The following is a 20763-nucleotide window of genomic DNA, read 5'->3' as shown; positions in this document are numbered from 1 at the left end:
CGAGTTCGAGTCTCGGCCCAGCACGCAGTTTTAATCTGCCAGGAAGTTTCAACCTTTCGATACTTTGTAAAATAATAGTATTCGTATCCATAAGAGGCAATCTACTGTTCTGAAAAGAACCCAGAAATTTATTAATTTATAAGAAAAAGTTTCACTTTATTTCTCAGATTTTTTTGCAGTAAATAATATTTTTCGTTCATTTAATGCTTTTCTTACACTAACTAGCAATACTCCATTACCGAAGTATTCCACTAGTTACGTAAGAATGTAGAATATTTTTGTGTCTTTTCCTTACAGCGGACGACTCCAGAAGATATTTGTTGCTGAATGTTTTTCAACAGTTCTTGTTGGTAAGGGAGTGTCTGTATGACTTCTGTAGTAGTATGAGGTGGAAATTGTTTCTTGCAGGAGCCAAAGGGTACTTGTTAGATCAATCCATTGTGCAACTTGACAAAATAAAACCCACACACTCAGCATTGGTTGATCTTGCACTTACATTAATGTGTGATCTTGTAACATTAATCACTGAAATATGCTACCTAGACAAATGTATTCTCGAAGTTTCATTACTCTACATCAATTACGTTTTGGTGTTGCGATTTTTTGTCCATCAGTGTATATGTTCGATAGCGTCTATCTGTTGCGATGTAATACGACGTGATAGATTTCTGTATCAAATTTATGCCATAGCAGGCAACCTGAAATGTAATGCAGAATGTTTTCAAAGTACTTTTCTTCTTTGCAGTGATTGAGTAGAGTCTTGAACTGAGTTGCACGATGACTCTCTGCAGAGCATCGTTTTCGACTGGACGAATCTTTCTGGAAACTGCTGTACAAAGATCCCAGGGTTTTGAAGATTTTTTGCTTTAGATAACTGATAAGAAATAATCATACGGACTGAGATCGGGACTATAAGGCAGCCATCGTACAAAATTTCCAGTGGATGCTAATGTGTAATGATCCATTCCCTGAACATTGCCTGAAGAAAACTGTTGTGTACATAGTTCCGCGTAGTCAGCGCGTACACAACTTTCCCACTAGAGCGCGCCCCGCTAAGCACAACAGCGCAGGCGCAGCGCTCGTCCGTCTCCGCACTACGAGATGGCGCTGCCATAGAGACGGACCAAATTCTGCTTCCGCCGATCTGCGTATTAATATGTAACACAGCCAATGAGATTGCTGCTAACGTAGAAACTTTTATCCTCGTGGATCACACTCGCGCAGTGATACCTGAGTGCACGAGGTATTATAACAAGTGTACAGACCTCCGATTACTCAGTCTGCATCAGTCTGCATTAGTCTGTACCAGTCTGCATTTGTCTGCATTAGTCTCCATTTGTCTGCACCAGTTTGTACCAGTCTGTAGTCAAGTTTCAGTCTGCGCCTAATAAGATTATCATATTCGTGTACATAGCCATGAAGAGAAATGTATAGACACTTTGTCAAGTATCAGAGATATGTGAGAATAAGACCAAAGGAACTTCAGATTGTCAATTGTAAACCGCATCCAGAATCAAGTTACGTAATGTCTATGCTTTTTACTATTTTAATAAATGTGTGTGAAAATTAGTCAAGTTCTGTTTAAAGTTGGTCACTGTCAATCTGCTACTCTAAGCGTGCAAGTGGCATGGCATTTCTATCGTCTGACCTAACGGCAGAAGATAAACACGCCACGATAAGACCACGAGACATATTGCTGACACTCGCCTACTTCGTTAGAGCGACAAGTCAAATAATCTGATGGTGTGTGTACCGAAGGTCTTACAGTACGCACGCCACAAAAACCGAAGACATCTGCAGTATGGTGTGACTTGAAACTTCCTCGCAGATTAAAACTGTGTGCCGGACCGATACTCGAACTCGGGACCTGGCGGAGATAAAACTATGAGGAAGAGTCATGAGTCGTGGTTGGGTAGCTCAGAGGTAGAGCACTTGCCCACGAAAGGCAAAAGTCCCGAGTTCGAGTCTCGGTCCGGCACACAGTTTTAATGTGCCAGGAAGTTTCACATCAGCGCACACTCTGCTGCAGAGGGGAAATCAGTAGTTTCGGAGAACTCGGAGCAACGTGCAGCGGGTATAAATTCATGTTCTAGGGAATGCCTCCGTTTGTCTGCTGTGGCAGGTCCGTCAATAAAAATGGGCCCAATTATGCATTACGCGCTCATTGCGCACTAAACGATGACTTTTTTTGGGTGAGTTGGAGCAGCAGCTTGAACGTTTACGGTAACATCTACATCTACATCTACATCCATACTCCGCAAGCCACCTGACGGTGTGTGGCGGAGGGTACCTTCAGTACCTCTATCGGTTCTCCCTTCTATTCCAGTCTCGTATTGTTCGTGGAAAGAAGGATTGTCGGTATGCCTCTGTGTGGGCTCTAATCTCTCTGATTTTATCCTCATGGTCTCTTCACGAGATATACGTAGGAGGGAGCAATATACTGCTTGACTCTTCGGTGAAGGTATGTTCTCGAAACTGTGACAAAAGCCCGTACCGAGCTACTGAGCGTCTCTCCTGCAGAGTCTTCCACTGGAGTTTATCTATCATCTCCGTAACGCTTTCGCGATTACTAAATGATCCTGTAACGAAGCGCGCTGCTCTCCGTTGGATCTTCTCTATGTCTTGTATCAACCCTATCTGGTACGGATCCCACACTGCTGAGCAGTATTCAAGCAGTGGGCGAACAAGCGTACTGTAACCTACTTCCTTTGTTTTCGGATTGCATTTCCTTAGGATTCTTCCAATGAATCTCAGTCTGGCATCTGCTTTACCGACAATCAACATTATATGATCATTCCATTTTAAATCACTCCTAATGCGTACTCCCAGATAATTTATGGTATTAACTGCTTCCAGTTGCTGACCTGCTATTTTGTAGCTAAATGATAAAGGATCTATCTTTCTGTGTATTCGCAGCACATTACACTTGTCTACATTGAGATTCAGTTGCCATTCCCTGCACCATGCGTCAATTCGCTGCAGATCCTCCTGCATTTCAGTACAATTTTCCATTGTTACAACCTCTCGATACACCACAGCATCATCTGCAAAAAGCCTCAGTGAACTTCCGATGTCATCCACCAGGTCATTTATGTATATTGTGAATAGCAACGGTCCTATGACACTCCCCTGCGGCACACCTGAAATCACTCTTACTTCGGAAGACTTCTCTCGATTGAGAATAACATGCTGCGTCCTGTTATCTAGGAACTCCTCAATCCAATCACACAATTGGTCTGATAGTCCATATGCTCTTACTTTGTTCATTAAACGACTGTGGGGAACTGTATCGAACGCCTTGCGGAAGTCAAGAAACACGGCATCTACCTGTGAACCCGTGTCTATGGCCCTCTGAGTCTCGTGGACGAATAGCGCGAGCCGGGTTTCACATGACCGTCTTTTTCGAAACCCATGCTGATTCCTACAGAGTAGATTTCTAGTCTACAGAAAAGTCATTATACTCGAACACAATACGTGTTCCAAAATTCTACAACTGATCGACGTTAGAGATATAGGTCTATAGTTCTGCACATCTGTTCGACGTCCCTTCTTGAAAACGGGGATGACCTGTGCCCTTTTCCAATCCTTTGGAACGCTACGCTCTTCTAGAGACCTACGGTACACCGCTGCAAGAAGGGGGGCAAGTTCCTTCGCGTACTCTGTGTAAAATTGAACTGGTATCCCATCAGGTCCAGAGGCCTTTCCTCTTTTGAGCGATTTTAATTGTTTCTCTATCCCTCTGTCTATCCCCAACGGCGCTAGTCCAGTTTCTTGCCGTACCTATGGAGGTGGAAGTGTGCCCCATCATTAAACCAGATCAAATCCTTACCGACCGTAGTCGTCTCATCTGCAAAAGAATATCACCACACCACATCCCTGTCCTTGGAGTGTTAGCATTGTTGAATTTATTAAGGTAAAAGGTCGAGTTCTCTTTCATTATTCTCTGGAGAGACCGTCATGGCATTCTGAGTTTCTGTGTTGTGTGACTTGATGATGCAGTGGACTCTACAGTGCATAGCATTCTCAGTTGGTCCACATTCTCCAGCGTTACAACTAGGGTTGATCGAAACTTCCTGGCAGATTAAAACTGTGTACCGGACCGAGACTCGAACTCGGGACTTTTGCCTTTCGCCGACAAGTGCTCTACCATCGGAGCTACCCAAGCACGACTCACGCCCCGTCCTCACAGCTTTACTTCTGCCAGTACCTCGTCTACTACCTTCCAAACTTTACGGAAGCTCTCCTGCGAACCTTGCAGAACTAGCACTCCTGAAAGAAAGGATATTGCGGAGACATGGCTTAGCCACAGCCTGGGGGATGTTTCCAGAATGAGATTTTCACTCTGCAGCGGAGTGTGCACTGATATGAAACTTCCTGGCAGATTAAAACTGTGTGCCGGACCGAGACTCGAACTCTGGACCTTTGCTTTTCGCAGGCAAGTGCTCTACCAACTGAGCTACCCAAGCACAACTAATGCCCCGTCCTCACAGCTTTACTTCTGCCAGTACCTCGTCTCCTACCTTCCAAACTTTACAGAACCTCTCCTGCGAACCTTGCAGAACTAGCACTCCTGAAAGAAAGGATACTGCGGAGATATGACATCAGCGCACACTCCGCTGCAGAGTGAAAATCTCGTTATCAGGTACTCTACCAAGTGAGCTACCCAAGCACAACTCACGACTCGTCACAGAAGCTCTTCTGCGAGTGAAAAACTCATTCTGGAAACATCCCCCCAGGCTGTGGCTAAGCCATGTCTCCGCAATATCCTTTCTTTCAGGAGTGCTAGTTCTGCAACGTTCGCAGAACAGCTTCTGTGAAGTTTAGAAGCTAGGAGACGAGGTACTGCCCGAATTGAAGCTGCGACGATGGGTCGTGAGTCGTGGTTGGGTATCTCAGTTGGCAGAGTAGAACTACTTGCCCGCGAAAGCAAAGGTCCCGAGTTCGAGTCTCAGTCCAGCGCACAGTTTTAACCTGCCAGAAAGCTTCATATCAGAGCACACTATGCTTCAGAGTGAAAATCTCATTCAGGGTTGGTCGTTCTGAGAGACCCTTCGTGGAATCATACAGGGATCCAGTCTTTTCAAAACGTTTCAAACTGTAAAAAAATAGGTGTAACATTATGCAAAACCTGTATCAGAGCATGCTTACAATTTATCACAGTTGGAATTCAGTCGTGGACTGTAGTCTCACCGAGAAGTGGTCTACATCTACACATATACTCCGCTAGCCACAAATCGGTGTGTGGCGGAGGGCACTATTCTCGCCAAAGTCATGTTTCTCCCCTTCTGTTCCACTCGCGGATCGCGCGTGGGAAAAACGACTGTCTACACGCCTCGGTACGAGCTCTTATTTCCCTTATCTTTGAATGATGATCATAACGCGATTTGAAAGTTGGTGGTAATAATATATGCTCTACATCCTCGGCGAAGATCGGATTCTGGAATTTAGTGAACAGCTCCTTCCGTTGGGCGCGTCGTCTGTCTACAAGTGTGTCCCACTTAAAAATTTCTGTAGAATTTGTAACGCTCTCGCGATGGCTAAAAGTACCAGTCACGAATCTTGCCGCTCTTCTTTGGACCTTCTCAATCTCTTGAATCAGACCCAACTGGTAAGGGTCCCATACAGACGAACAATACTTAAGACTTGAGCAACTAAAGTATTGTAAGCAATTTTCTTTGTTGAAGGACTGCATCGGTTCAGGATTCTAGCAATAAACTGCAATCTAGAGTTTGCCTTACCCGTTACTTGTGTAATCTGATCGTTCCATTTGAGATCATTTCGAATAGTCACACCCAGATACTTGACGGACGTTACCGCTTCCAAAGACTGGGCATTCATTTTGTACTCGTACATTAACAGGGATTTTCGCGTTGTTATACACAGTAGGTTACACTTACAAGGGGAGGCCGCCAATTGCGAAATTCAGATTCGATTCATACTGCGCATAATAAAAGCTCACGGCCAGAGGTGTTATGTGGCAAAGCACCAAGATGCACTTCTCAGCCGTTGTCGAGAAAATCGACAGTTAAAAGAAACCGTTGCGGTGAAATACTCTCTACGATTAATAATTCTCTACAGCGTCGTGGCGCAGCGGTAAGCGCTCGAGTTCGTAATCCAAAGGTCGCCAGAGCTAATATCGCGCCATGCAATTTTTTTTATTATTAGTTTTTTGTAATTCAAATATATATATATATATATATATATATATATATATATATATATATATATATATATATATAAAGTATTAATGAATTGCTTATGCGTGTTGGTGAAGGCGGATCGCTCTCCAATTGTACCGCCTCCATTTTTCCGTTTTTTTTTTTAACAGGGTGTACCAAAGCTCTCCCGTCCGCACTGATTTTCGACAATGTTATAAGGTGCGCTAGGGACCGCATCTACCTTCTTTCGAAGTTAGCAGGCAACTACGCTGTTATGCGGCGGCTCGTTTCGGCCCATTCAACATCTGTCATTCAAGTGTAACGAGCGAGTAACGGAGTTTATATTTCATACCTACCACAGCAAATTTGTGTTCGTGGGGTCTCTATTCTAATTCGAACGTTTGACTTACGCTATGCGTATTCGTTTCGGAATATCGTTTCTACGTCTTCCGTTACCTATGCGTGGTTGACATTATGAAGACAATTAATAACATTTGTGAAATACAGCTTTGTTTGCGGAAAGCAATTATGTTCGAAGTCGCCAGTTTTTCAACGACAAATGACTTTCAACAACTTATTATATGCATAATTGTTGCAACTGATTGCCGGGAAATATATATATGAATTATAAAAAACAAATACTAAAAAAAAAGGTTGCATAGCGCGAGATTCGATCCGGCGACCTTCGGATTACGAACTAGAGCGCTTACCGCTGCGCCACGACGCTGTAGAGAATTATTAATCGTAGAGAGTATTTCACCGCAACGGTTTCTTTTAACTGTCGATTTTCTCGACAACGGCTGAGAAGTGCATCTTGGTGCTTTGCCACATAACACCTCTGGCCGTGAGCTTTTATTATGCGCAGTATGAATCGAATCTGAATTTCGCAATTGGCGGCCTCCCCTTGTTAGTAATATTGAGAGATAACTGCCAGTCATTACACCGCGCATTTATTTTCTGCAAATCCTCACTGATTTGTTCACAACTTTCGTGTCATACTACGAGGGTAATCCCAAAAGTAAGGTTTTCTATTTTTTTTTTATAAGTACATAGACCATTTCATGGTTTACATCAGTTTACAGCTTCAACATTCAGCTATTTTTCGACATAATCACCATTTCTGTCGATGCATTTTTGTAGACGCTGTGTCAGTTTCTGTATGCCCATGTCATACCAGCTCGCCGCCATGCTGTTCAGAAAGTTATGAACCTCTTCTTTCACCTCGCCGTCGGAGCCGAATCGGTTTCCGGCCGAATGTTCTTTTAACCTAAGGAACAGGTGATAGTCACTGGGCGCCAAGTCAGGACTATAGGGTGGGTGGGTGATTCTGTTCCACTGAAACTGTTGCAGGAGAGCAACGGTTTGCCGAGCGATGTGTGGGCGAGCGTTGTCACGGAGAATGTGTACGCCCTTGCTGAACATTCCTCTTCTCCGGTTCTGAATTGCCCGTTTAAGTTTTTTCAGAGCCTCTCAGTACTTGTCAGCGTTAATTGTGGTTCCAACGATTCAGCTCCGACGACGAGGTGAAGAAATAGGTTCATAACTTTCTGAACAGCATGGCGACGAGCTGGTCTGACATGGGCATACAAAAACTGCCACAGTGTCTACAAAAATGCATCGACAGAATTGGCGATTATCTCGAAAAATAGCTAAATGTTCAGGCTGTAAACTGATGTAAACCCTTGTAGAAATAGCCGAGCGGTTCTAGGCGCTACAGTCTGGAACCGCGCGACCGCTGCTGTCGCAGTTTCGAATCCTGCCTCGGGCATGGATGTGTGTGATGTCCTTAGGTTAGTTAGGTTTAAGTAGTTCTAAGTTCTAGGGGACTGATGACCTCGGAAGTTAAGTCCCATAGTGCTCAGTACCATTTGAACCATTTGAACCTACAAATTTTCACTTTTAATGTTGAAAGTCTCCCCCCCCTGTTGTTGAATACACAATTCAATTCGCCTAATCATGTTTCCAAACACAAGCTGTAACATTTCTTCTGTAACAGAAACAGTGAAAGTGGATATTGCAGTTTTCAATTCATCGATGGATTCCGGACGGTTTTTATAGACAGTTGCTTTCGCTGCATCCCGGAAGGAAAAGTTAGGTGGTGTTAGGTCAGGCGATCGTGGAGGCCAAAGTCCCTGTGGAATTATGCGATCACCAAAAACATCGGCAAGCAGTGACATTGAAACGCGAGCTGTATGCGCGGTTGAAAATAACCGTTCAGTATTTCACTTAACACAAGTTCTCCTACGAATGGGTACAGAATATCACTGCAGTTTGTTGTGCGTTTATTGTTTCGTTGAAAAATATGGGACCTACAATCCGACGTCTAGAAATTGCAATCCAAACCCCTATTTTCACAGAATGAAGTGGTTTTTCATGAATACACAATGGATTTGCAGTACTCCACATACAAGAATTTTTCGAGTTCTTGCACCCGGATAAATGAAACCACCTCTCATCAATGAAAAGCGTTTCATTAAGAATATCCCTTCCATTTTGTTGAACGAAATTTTTGAACCATTGAGAATAACGTAGTCTCTTGCCATGATCAGCATTTTTCAGTTCTTGCACGACTGTCACTTTGTATGGGAAAAGTTCTAATTTTTTCCTTACAGCTGTGTGGGCCGTTCCGACACTAACATCGATTTCCTGGGCGAGTTTTCTTACTGACTTGTTTGGACTGATGGACATTTTATCGGAAATATCGAGGAGTTTATCCTCAGACAAAACGGTAGGACGACCACTTCTAGTGCATCTGTCCTTGAACCCTTACTTTGAAATTTGTTACTCAAATCTCGCACAGTATCGCGATGGAGTGCTGTCACCAGGAAAACTGAATTAAATGTTTGGCGAACTGAAACTGTGTATTTACCGCCAGCTTTGAACACTTGTTCGATTAAAAACACACGTCCTTCAATGGTTAGCATATTAACAGTGATAAAAACGAAACCAACGAACAAAGGAACTAAACATGAACGTTCACGTCAACACGTAACGACACACACCAACGATACTACTGACGCTGGCTGATATCATAGAGTAAATATCTATGGAGTGAGCAATGCGTTCTGCGCATGTTGTCAACATTAAACCAGGATTGTCACGTATTTTCTGGACTTCGCTGTGCGTGTGTGCTTTCCGCAGAGTTTGAAGTTCAGAATATCAAGAGTTTTTGTTGTGTTTTCACCGTTCGTTGATACTGTAATAGCGATGGTGAATTACTGTTGTTGCTACGGATGCCAAGAAAATTATGTGAAAGGAGGGATAGTAACTTTTCACGGGTACTATGTTTACAAATTTCGAGATCCATTATAATTTAGGCTTGATTCTATAGATCTATTTTTCTACGATCTTATGACTATACAATAGATATTACGGCTCGTACAAAAGCTTAAAACAATCGCGTCTTCTCGTAAATTTGCTAGTGGAACAGGAAAGGGAATGGTTAGTTATTTCAGCAAATACTATCCTCCATGCATTTATCAGTGACTTGTCGATTGTGTATATACAGGGTGTTACAAAAAGGTACGGCCAGACTTTCAGGAAACATTCCGCACACACAAATAAAGAATAGATGTTATGTGGAGGTGTGTCCGGAAACGCTTGATTTCCATGTTAGAGCTCATTTTAGTTTCCTCAGTATGTACTGCACTTCCTCGATTCACCGACAGTTGGCGGTAAATTTTCACAATCAACATGTGTGGGCTGACGAGAATCCGCACGCAATTGTGCAATCACGTCATCAACACAGATTTTCTGTGAACGTTTGGGCAGGCATTGTTGGTGATGTCTTGATTGGGCTCCATGTTCTTCCATCTACGCCCAATGGAGCGCGTTATCATGATTTCATACGGGATACTCTACCCGTGCTGCTAGAACGTGTGCCTTTACAAGTACGACACAACATGTGGTTCATGCACGATGGAGCTCCTGCACATTTCAGTCGAAGTGTTCGTACGCTTCTCAACAACAGATTCGGTGACCGACGGATTGGTAGTGGCGGACCAATTCCGTGGCCTCCACGCTCTCCTGACCTCAACCCTCTTGACTTTCATTTACGGGGGCATTTGAAAGCTCTCGTCTACGCAACCCCGGTACCAAATGTAGAGACTCTTCGTGCTCGTATTGTGGACTGCTGTGATACAATACGCCATTCTCCAGGGCTGCATCAGCGCATCAGGGATTCCATGCGACGGAGGGTGGATGCATGTATCCTGGCTAACGGAGGACATTTGGAACATTTCCTGTAACAAAGTGTTTGAAGTCACGCTGGTACGTTCTGTTGCTGTGTGTTTCCATTCCACGATTAATGTGATTTGAAGAGAAGTAATAAAATGAGCTCTAACATGGAAAGTAAGCGTTTCCGGCCACATGACCACATAACATATTTTCTTTCTTTGGGTGTGAGGAATGTTTCCTGAAAGTTTGGCAGTACCTTTTTGTAACACGCTGTAGATTTGAAAGACGGGAGACAAATAAATTCAATAGTCTGTAATTGTCTTCGTATAATATTTGTGTCCAAACCTTTTTGTTTGCTATAAAGTTACAGTAGGAGACCATGTTAAGTGTGTCTAGGACATGAAGAATGATTATGTGTGATTCATATTCTAGTTCCCCGAAGGATGAACAACGAGAAAAGATGTGGCTCCAGAAAATAAGGAGGAGTAATTTTGTCCCCATAAAATATTCCAACGTATGTTCAAAACACTTTGAAGAGGAATGTTTAGACAGAGAAAAATTTGGACGTGTGTGGCTGAAGGTAGTTGCTATACCAACTATTTTTAATTTTCCACAGCACCTACTACCAGTTTCTGCATTCAGCTTAAATACATTTTCTGCACAAATCAAATAAAAAACACAATAGTGTAGCTAATCAAAGTACACATTCATCTTCTTTGGTGTATTTTGCCTACAATTTATTTTCTTCGCCATTTGATTAAGAAGCGTAAAATATTAGTAAACATGTCCCCAAACTCTTTCATTTGTGTCCCTTTCCACTTCCCTTAATGGTGATATGGGTTGACTGTTACATGACCAACTGTATTTGCTTTACAGTACATTTATTCTCCGATCGCCTTTTCCCCCCCCTTCTTACTCAGTCTACTACTTATTTAATAAACTTGGAGCAAATACGTAAAATGCGTTAAATAAACACTTCAAAGTGTCACCAGTAAGAAAAATTGTACTTTAGGTCGCAAAAACGAGAAAATAAATACGCAGCAGAAAAAAGGACGAATTAGCAGGGATATAATCGCTAATGTGTGGCAAATTCGGTGTTTTTCGGACACTTGCAAAAGTACTAGCGTACTGTCAAGTCGTTTTGCAAGACTATCACTGCAAAAATGTAGGTCACGCTCTGTAATACTATAAAGTGCCGTATCATACCGAAAACTACCAAAAATCGAGTGCATCTGAACTGTGGCCCCTATCGCAAAGTAGCAGAATGCAATATCACTTGCCCTCAAAAATTACGTAGCTGGTTTATTCCCGGTATCATATGGATACTGTTAAAATGTCTGCGCAACATATGTAAATAATCCACGACACGTACGAAAAGAATCCGTGGCATTCGAAATATATACGGACAAACGCACGACGTCCCGAGAACACGTGACCAGGTCGGCAATGTATGTTGACAACACAAAATCTGTTCTGCGCATGTGAATGCTCACTCTAGAGATATTTACTGTATGGCTGAGATAAACGAAACAGTGGAATGTTGGGAGAGTCCACTTGAAGGGAAGTAACCCAGGCAGGCGAACAATCATACGGCTCTGCGGAGAGACTTTTTGTACATCTCGTGGAACAACTGGCTTCTGACAAGATATTTATTGTAAAAAGCAATGCTCAAAGAAAAGTATGCAAATTGAACAAGTATTGAGTAGAACATTAACTCCTATTTACTAATCGACGAAACATCTAGGACTTGGCCGGCAGGGGTGGCCGAGCGGTTCTAGGCGCTACAGTCTGGAACCGTCCGACCGCTACGGTCGCAGGTTCGAATCTTGCCTCGGGCATGGATGTGTGTGATGTCCTTAGGTTAGTTAGGTTTTTAGTAGTTCTAAGTTATAGGGGACTGATGACCTTAGAAGTAAAGTCACATAGTGGTCAGAGCCATCTGAACCATCTAGGACTTGAATCGAAATCGTGTTGCCATTTATTCAATGGTAGCACTAAATGGTTGACACTGATGTTTTTCCCCCGCCACGAATTCGCTCTCCTGCGTCAACCTCGTCAACTGAGAGTAGCACTTGCAACCTACGTCCTCTATTATTTTCTGGACGTATTCCAACCTCTGTCTTCCTCTACAGTTTTTGCCCTCTACAGCTCCCTTCTGGTACCATGGAAACCAATCGCTGATGTCTTAACAGATGTCCTATAATCCGGTCCCTTCTTGTCAGTATTTTCCACATATTCCTTTCCTCTCCGATTCTGCGCAGAACCAACTCGTTCCTTACCTTACCAGGCCACCTAATTTTCAACATTCGGCTGAAGAACCAAATGTCAAATGCTTCGATTCTCTTCTGTTACAGTTTTTCCACAGTCCATGTTTCACTACCATACAATGCTGTACTCTAGACGTACATTCTCAGAAATTTCTTCCTCAAATTAAGGCCGGTATTTGATAGTAGTAGACTTCTCTTGGCCAGAAATGCCTTTTTTGCTATAGCTAGTCTGCTTTCGATGTCCTCCTTGCTCCGTCCGTCATTTGTTATTTTACTGCCTAGGTAGCAGAATTCCTTAACTTCATCTACTTCGTGACCAAAATCCTGATGTTAAGTTTCTCGCTGTTCTCATGTCTGATACTTCTCATTACTTTAGTCTTTCTTCTATTTACTCTCAGTCCATATTCTGTTGTCATTAGATTGTTCATTCCATTCAGCAGATCATGTAATTCTTCTTCACTTTCACTCAGGATAGCAACGTCATGAGCGAATCGTATCATTGATATGCTTTCACCTTGAATTTTAATTCCACTCTTGTACCTTTCTTTTATTTTCGGCTTTGCTTTTCCGATGTATAGATTGAGCAGTAGGTGAAAGACTACAGTACATGCCTGTCTTATACCCTTTTCAATCCGAGCATTCCGTTCTTGGTCGTCCACTCTCATTAATATTGGGTTGCGAATTATAGATTGCAGTGATCAGTCATCCTTTTTAAATTTAATTGTGCAGATCTAGATTTCGGCTAGAAGCTAGCCATTCTCAATGCACTATTAATTTCGCTCAATGCGTGTAATGCCTGCTGGACGGGCTTCATCCCCAGTTCATTGAATACTGCCGTTACAGGCATTACATGCATCGAGCGAAAATAATAGTGCATTGAGAATGGCTAGCTTCTAGCCGAAATCTAGATCTGCAGAATAAAATTTAAAACGGACAACTGATCGCTGCAATGTGTAATTCACAAACCTTGTACGTGTTGTTTATTGCCCGTCACTCTCTATGGCTTACCCCTGTTTTTCTCAGGATTTCGAACATCTTGCACCATATTACGTTGTCGAACGTTTTTCCAGGTCCACAGATCCTATGAAGGCGTATTGATTTTTCTTTACTCTTGCTTCCGTTATCAACCGCAATGTCAGAATTGCCTCTCTGGTACATTTCACATTTCCTAAAGCCAAACTGATCGTTATCTAAGATACCCTCAGTCATTGATCAGCATCGAAATTCGGAAAGCCTCCACCCTGACTGGCACGGTTTGCAAAGAGTTCTGTGGAATTAGGGGGGTAGGACTTCAAACAGGCCGACTTGGAGCAGGAGAGGCACCACAGGCCATTTTAATTTCCACTGTCGACACTTTTACAAATAAATTCATAAAACTATGTTGCTGGCCGCTGTGGCCAGGCGGTTCTAGGCGCTTCAGTCCGGAACCGCGCTGCTGCTACGGTCGCAGGTTCGAATCCTGCCTCGGGCATGGATGTGTGTAATGTCCTTAGGTTACCTCGGTTTAAGTACACTACTGGCCATTAAAATTGCTACACCTCGAAGATGACGTGCTACAGACGCGAAGTTTAACTGACAGGAAGAAGATGCTATGATATGCAAATGATTAGCTTTTCAGAGCATTCACACAAGGTTGGCGCCAGTGGCGACACCTACAACGTGCTGACAGGAAAGTTTCCAACCGATTTCTCATACACACACAGCAGTTGACCGGCGTTGCCTGGTGAAACGTTGTTGTGATGCCTCCTGTAAGGAGGAGAAATGTGTACCACCACGTAGCCGACTTTGATAAAGGTCGGATTGTAGCCTATCGCGATTGCGGTTTATCGTGTCGCGACATTACTACTCGCGTTGGTCGAGATCCAATGACTGTTAGCAGAATATGGAATTGGTGTGTTCAGGAGGGTAATACGGAACGCCGTGCAGGATCCCAACGGCCTCGTATCACTAGCAGTCGAGATGACAGGCATCTCATCCGCACGGCTGTAACGGATCGTGCAGCCACGTCTCTATCCCTGAGTCAGCAGATGGGGACGTTTGCAAGACAACAACCATCTGCAATAAACAGTTCGACGACGCTCGGAGACCGAGGCTGCGGTTACCCTTGACGCTGCATCACAGACAGGAGCGCCTGCGATGGTGTACTCGACGACGAACTTGGGTGCACGAATAGCAAAACGTCATTTTTTCGGATGAATGCCGGTTCTGTTTACAGCATCATGATGGTCGCATCCGTGTTTGGCGCCATCGCGGTGAACGCACATTGGAGGCGTGTATTCGTCTTCGCCATACTGGCGTATCACCCGGCGTGATGGCTCAAAAATGTGTATGAAATCTTATGGGACTTAACTGCTAAGGTCATCAGTCCCTAACCTAAATTATCCTAAGGAGAAACACATACACCCATGCCCGAGGGAGGACTCGGACCTCCACCGGGACTAGCAGCACAGTCCATTACTGCAGCGCCCCAGACCGCTCGGCTAATCCCGCGCGGCGGCGTGTTGGTATGGACCCTTACGCCAAAGGACTCGGGTTCGATTCCTCCTCCGGCACTTTTCTTTTTCTTCTGTTGCTTGCAAAATTGCAGCGCATTGTGAAAGGTCTCTGTTGGATTCATTTCATGTTAATTTCTTAAATCTGTTGTCATTTACGGCATAAATTCCTCTTCTGAATTTACTGTGGCGTTTCTGACTATCTGGGAGGAGACTGAGTAGTGGAACGTGTTACTTTTACACATAAACAAGAACGATCTGTCACACTACTACACTTTAAAACACAGTTTATATGTAATTCATGTCACACAGTCTCATACGGAACCTACATCCGCTTTCTTTTATATACTGTATATGATAAGATACTGTCAACCCCTTTCCCTTTTGTGTGAGAGGATGAAGGAGCAACTGTATTTCTAGTTGCATGCCTCAGGGTAGCAGACAAGCCTGTCTGCTAGAGAACAGTAGGACCAACGTCGGAACAGGTAGCTACGCTTTCTAAAAGCAGAGTGGTTTCTATCCTTAGTATGGTCCTGTCCGTCCCTTGTCATGTTGGTATAGGAAGCTGCCCCTCTGGCCAATTCCGTTTTGTATTTGTGAGCCACCCTCAGAAAGGGACCACGTCAGTCTGTCCGTGGCGAGCGTCTGAAGTGGTAAGATCTCCGGCTAAGCGCATGTCTGCTAAGTCCGTTGGACAATGGATTTCTTAAGTTCAGCCTAACTGAAAATTTAATCACCTCTATTTCAGGTTTAGCTCTAAAATATCTAATGTTATCTTAAATTGCAACGCAGTGTATTTCGAGTGTGAAGTTCAGAATATCTTCCAGTAGTTACTTTGTCACTACTTTGTGAGTAAAGTGGAACCATGTGTTGATCAGGTTGAGTGGTTTTGAGCATTACGTTGTTGCTTCCGGCGTTGCTGTTGTGGAGGTTTTCCTGTGAGCGACAACAAGTGAAGTGTTCGAGATCTACATCTACATCTACATCCATACTCCGCAAGCCACCTGACAGCGTGTGGCGGAGGGTACTTTGAGTACCTCTATCGGTTCTCCCTTCTATTCCAGTCTCGTATTGTTCGTGGAAAGAAGGATTGTCGGTGTGCCTCTGTGTGGGCTCTTTATCTCTGTGATTTTATCCTCATGGTCTCTTCGCGAGGGAGCAATATACTGCTTGACTCCTCGGTGAAGGTACGTTCTCGAACCTTCAACAAAAGCCCGTATCTAGCTACTGAGCGTCTCTCTTCGAGTTTATCTGTCATCTCCGTAACGCTTTCGCGATTACTAAATGATCCTGTAACGAAGCGCGCTGCTCTCCGTTGGGTCTCCTCTATCTCTTCTATCAACCCCATCTGGTACGGATCCCACACCGGTAAGGAGTATTCAAGCAGTGGGCGAACAAGTGTACTGTAACCTGCTTCCTTTGTTTTCGGACTGCATTAACTTAGGATTCTTCAGTCTGCCATCTGCTTTACCGACGATTAATTTTATATGGTCATTCCATTTTAAATCACTCCTAATGCGTACTCCCAGATAATTTATCGAATTAATTGCTTCCAGTTGCTGACCTGCTATATTGTAGCTAAACGAGAAGGGATCTTTCTTTCTGTGTATTCGCAACACATTACACTTGCCTGCATTGAGATTCAATTGCCATTCCTTGCACCATGCGTCAATTCGCTGCAGATCCTCCTGCATTTCAGTATTCCATTGTTACAACCTCTCGATATACCACAGCACCATCCGCAAAAAGCCCCAGTGAAATTCCGATGTTATCCACAAGGTCATTTATGTATATTGTGAATAGCAACGGTCCTACGACACTCCCCTGCGGCACACCTGAAATCACTCTTACTTCCGGAGACTTCTCTCCATTGAGAATGCTGCGTTCGGTTACCTAGGAATTCTTCAATCCAATCACACAATTGGTCTGATAGTCCATATGCTCTAACTTTGTTCATTAAACGACTGTGGGGATCTGTATCGAACGCCTTCCGGAAGTCAAGAAACACGGCATCTACCTGGGAACCCGTGTCCATGGCCTTCTGAGTCTCGTGGACGAATAGCGCTAGCTGGGTTTCACACGATCGTCGTTTTCGAAACCCATGCTGATTCCTCTAGAGTAGATTTCTAGTCTCCACGAAAGTCATTATACTCGAACATAATACGTGTTCCAAAATTCTGCTACTGATCGACGTTAGAGATATAGGTCTATAGTTCTGCACATCTTTTCGACGTCCCTTCTTGAAAACGGGGATGACCTGTGCCCTTTTCCAATCTTTTGGAACGCTACGCTCTTCTAGAGACCTACGGTACACCGCTGCAAGAAGAGGGGCAAGTTCTTCGCGTACTCTGTGTAAAATCAAACTGGTATCGACGGTGTCGATTTCGATATCTACCATTTTGTCATCTGTGCGACAATCTAGAGAAGGAACTACAGTGCAATCGTCCTCTGTGAAACAGCTTTGGAAAAAGCCGTCAGGTGGAATTGATCAAATTAATTTATCCGTAGTCAAGTGCACAAGTGGAATCTTTTCCCTTGTGGCCATTAGTCTTCTGGTTGCCTGCCGTGGCCGCTAACGTAAATTCAGGCAGTGTCTTTTCCTCGCCTGTTGCTGCTGCCCAACTTGGTGTGTAGTTTTGGCAGCTCAGTTCACATACGCGTTTGTTTGGGGATAGTGGTACTTGTGAGTTTTTTGGGGCCTTGAATTCTCGTGTACTCCGCCGTTGCAAGCAAGCGGTTGGTCTGTCGGTCTGTGACTGTCCCTTGCTTGGGTTCGCACGAATTAAGTGTAGTTGGACTCACCACCTGTCTCGCCTAAGTAAACGAGTGCAGACCGTTCCAATGGAGACTCCTGACTGCCGTTCTCTTAATTATCCTTTTGGCAGTGTTAATGTTGTTGTAACTTAACGGTATTTCATATATTTTTAATTTGGCAAGGTTAGTTGTGGGTCTTCAGCCCTGGAAACATGTTCTCAGAATTTCCTTCCAGTCCAAACTTTATCGCCTTCTGCTCTTGAAAGGTTTAAGTACACTACTGACCATTAAAATTGCTACACCACGAAGATGGCGTGCTACAGACGCGAAATTTAACCGACAGGAAGAAGATGCTGTGATATGCAAATCATTAGCTTTTCAGAGCATTCAGAGCATTCCAACCGATTTCTCATACACAAACAGCAGTTGACCGGCGTTGCCTCGTGAAACGTTGTTCTGATGCCTCGTGTAAGGAGGAGAAATGCGTACCATCACGTTTCTGACTTTGATAAAGGTCGGATTGTAGCCTATCGCAATTGCGGTTTATCGTATCGCGACATTGCTGCTCGCGTTGGTCGAGATCCAATGACTGTTAGCAGAATATGGAATCGGCGGGTTCTGGAGGGTAATATGAAACGGCGTACTGGATCCCAACGGCCTCGTATCACTAGCAGTCGAGATGACAGGCATCTTATCCGCACGGCTGTACCGGATCGTGCAGCCACGTCTCGATCCCTGAGTCAACAGATGGGGACGTTTGCAAGACAACAACCATCTGCACGAACAGTTCGACGACGTTTGCAGCAGCACGGACTATCAGCTCGGAGACCGTGGCTGCGGTTATCCTTGACACTGCATCAGAGACAGGAGCGCTTGTGATGGTGTACTCGACGACGAACCTTGGTGCACGAATGCAAAACGTCATTTTTTCGGATGAATCCAGCTTCTGTTTACAGCATCACGATGGTCGTATCCGTGTGAACGCACGTTGGAAGCGTGTATTCGTCATTGCCATACTGGCGTATCACCCGGCGTGATGGTATGGGGTGCCATTGGTTACACGTCTCAGTCACCTCTTGTTCGCATTGACGGCACTTTGAACAGTGGACGTTACATTTCAGATGTGTTACGACCCGTGGCTCTACCCTTCATTCGATCCCTGCGAAACCCTACAATTCAGCAGGATAATGCACGACCGCATGTTGCAGGTCCTGTACGGGCCTTTCTGGATACAGAAAATGTTCGACTGCTGCCCTGGCCAGCACATTCTCCAGATCTCTCACCAACTGAAAACGGCTGGTCAATGGTGGCCGAGCAGCTGGCTCGTCACAGTACGCCAGTCACTACTCTCGATTAACTGTGGTATCGTGTTTAAGCTGCATGGGCAGCTGTACCTGTACACGCCATCCGAGCTCTGTTTGACTCAATGCCCAGGCGTATCAAGGCCGTTATTACGGCCAGAGGTGGTTGTTCTGGGAACTGATTTCTCAGGATCTATGCACCCAAATTGCGTGAAAATGTAATCACATGTCAGTTCTAGTATAATGTATCTGTCCAATGAATAGGTCTTTATCATCTGCATTTCTTCGTCGTGTAGCAATTTTATTGGCCAGTAGTGTAATTTCCTCTGAAAGATTTTACAAGTTTGGTTTTGCAAAAGGAAAATTTTTAAACTTAATGTATTGTTTTATCGATTGTTGTAATATATATTTCCTTAATTTGCAGAATTTAACTTTGCGGCTTTCAGCCATCTTATTGCTTTTGTTTATCTCTTTCTGTGCACCTTGTGGGCTATCAGCCCTGTTAGCATCTTTGAACATTGTGGCCTTCTGCCTTCAGTAACCATCATTGTATATTTGGTCTTTTGAAGATTTAATCAGGCGGCCTTCAGCCGCTCCGCTTGCTGATCTCATATATGTATACCATTTATCTTATTCGTAAATTTAACTGTCATGTCTTCACAAAATTGAACTTATTCTAAAGCATCTGTGTGCAGGCCTTCAGCCGCGAAACAAATTTAATTCTTTCAAAAGTGTATTTGTGAACTAAACGATAATTACAATTGTACCGAGCGAGGTGGCGCAGTGGTTAGCACACTGGACTCGCATTCGGGAGGACGACGGTTCAATCCCGTCTCCAGCCATCGTGATTTAGGTTTTCCGTGATTTCCCTAAATCGTTTCAGGCGAATGCCGGGGTGGTTCCTTTGAAAGGGCACGGCCGATTTCCTTCCCCATCCTTCCCTAACCCGAGCTTGCGCTCCGTCTCTAATGACCTCGTTGTCGACGGGACGTTAAACAACACTAACCTATTTACAATTGTGAAATGAATCCAACTGCAACTCCCTTGGCCCTTTCCACAGTCCTAATTACCTGTTAGCCCTGCGTGATTTAACGGGCGTCTCCTGCACGGGATTAAAACCAGCGCAGATACATGAAGGTGTAATGGTAACATCATAAAAAAATCTAAGATGTAGCAGTTCTTTTACAGAACCACTATGGATCAGGTTGGATGGACATTAACGATCTTATATTCTACAAAAATATCTTTAAATACCAGTCTGGAGCTGAATTGGATGAAGACTCTGATATCTGATGAGGTTGAAGAGCAGAACAGTAATTGATGTAAACAAAGCAGTGATCTCCTAACGATGTGCTGTTTTAATATAAAGTTGACGGCCGTTTTTCGAAAAGATTCGTTGGTAGGTATGTACTCTGTTATTCTTTCTAGTGGCCACTAATAGTTTTCTACCACGAACAATTATTATGAAATGTCTGTCATTTTTCATTTGTACCAATCATTTTAAAACCAAACATTTCCAGAAATCGTTATGTCCAGATTATCGCTCCAAGAGTCGCTATGTTCAAAGTAAAATATTTGTTTTAAATAAGAATATTGTGGTGTGATTCATCGCCGG

Source organism: Schistocerca cancellata, chromosome 11 (assembly GCF_023864275.1).
Source record: "Schistocerca cancellata isolate TAMUIC-IGC-003103 chromosome 11, iqSchCanc2.1, whole genome shotgun sequence".
NCBI classification, from domain to species: Eukaryota; Metazoa; Arthropoda; class Insecta; order Orthoptera; family Acrididae; genus Schistocerca; species Schistocerca cancellata.
The sequence above is the reverse complement of the archived record's forward strand: the minus strand, read 5'-3'. Positions refer to the sequence as shown.